Genomic DNA, 1241 nt, shown 5'->3' with positions numbered 1-1241 from the left:
GTTTGAAAACAACAACAACAAAATGTTGGTCACAATATTTCAGTTTCATTAGAACAAAATATGGAATGGCAAGATGAGTTTAAAACAAGGAAGACAATGAAATAACTAAAAAAAAAGGCTACATTTTACTCTGAAAACTGAAAACCATGTATCTCTAAAGAATTTCCCTAAGTAAAATTGAATTTTGGTTAACCAGCAAAAAGAAAACACTACCAGATTCCTATCAAAGCACGTGTCCTTCAAACCCAGAGTTTCTAAAGTTAAGTAGTCATTTTATTCTGAGAAAAATAAAGGCACTTAAGTTGGCTCCCACAAAGGCTACAGGAAACCATCTCATGAACATTTGAGGACAGGAAACCTGAAAATCTTATGTTTAAAAATGATCAAATCTGAAACAAAGGTAAGTCAGAGCATCTGTTTGCTAGACAATTTAAAAACATAACAATTTGAAATTTAACAGTTATTAAATGCCAGCCCAGTGTTAGAGCTATACAGTTCTAGTTTCCTTTCTAGAATTAAGAAATATATACTTTAGTTCACACCAAAGCAATTTATTAATAGAAAACTATAATCTGAAGAGTCCTGTTCACAGATAGCAACCATGGCAACCCCTACTTTCTGTGGGTGCTGTTGGAGGGGATGGGGGTGACATCCTCAATTCATCTGATCTTGATTCCTGAGTGGGCAAGGGCTCTGAGAGCTGGCTGAGCCCCTGGTCCAAGGATCTGGACCCTGTTTCCTCCTGTGGCCCAGAGTTTGATGTAGAAGGCAGTGACACCCAGCTCCTTGCACCTCTGGGCCACATCCTGGGCAGCCAACACGCAGCATATGGAGAGGACTCATTTCAGACAGCCTTGACTTTCATCCTATAGTCACATAGCAGCTGGTTTCTTTTCCAGAAAGATCAGTGACATGGACAAAAGTGTCACTGAAGGAGGCAAAGATGTGGCCGACACCAAATACGTTTTCTCCAACCACCTGAGGTCCGAGGCTGATGACCTTGTCTTTCTTCTTTTCCTTCCCCTTGCAGGGTGCCATTTCTGTGAGTCTTCTTCAGACTTGGCCACTGGAAAGTTCCTTTATAGAATATTAACATGAAAATAATTTCCAAAATATCTCTTTTCTGTATATATACATATTCATGGAAACGTCCGTACAGAATTTAGTGTAGTTCACTGGCTTATAGCATAGTTCACTACTAAATTACGTTGCTGGATGTATTCATTTATTTAAATCTATAA

General features: G+C 38.8%; 1 pseudogene; it reads right to left on the bottom strand.

Moving 5' to 3' along the window:
• Positions 1 to 611: 611 nt before the first annotated feature.
• On the bottom strand, positions 612 to 1038 carry LOC118633516 (annotated as a pseudogene).
• Between the last annotated feature and the right edge of the window lie 203 nt (positions 1039 to 1241).

This window comes from Molossus molossus, unplaced genomic scaffold (assembly GCF_014108415.1).
Source record: "Molossus molossus isolate mMolMol1 unplaced genomic scaffold, mMolMol1.p scaffold_m16_p_18, whole genome shotgun sequence".
In the NCBI taxonomy this organism is placed as follows: domain Eukaryota; kingdom Metazoa; phylum Chordata; class Mammalia; order Chiroptera; family Molossidae; genus Molossus; species Molossus molossus.
The sequence above is the reverse complement of the archived record's forward strand: the minus strand, read 5'-3'. Positions and strand labels throughout refer to the sequence as shown.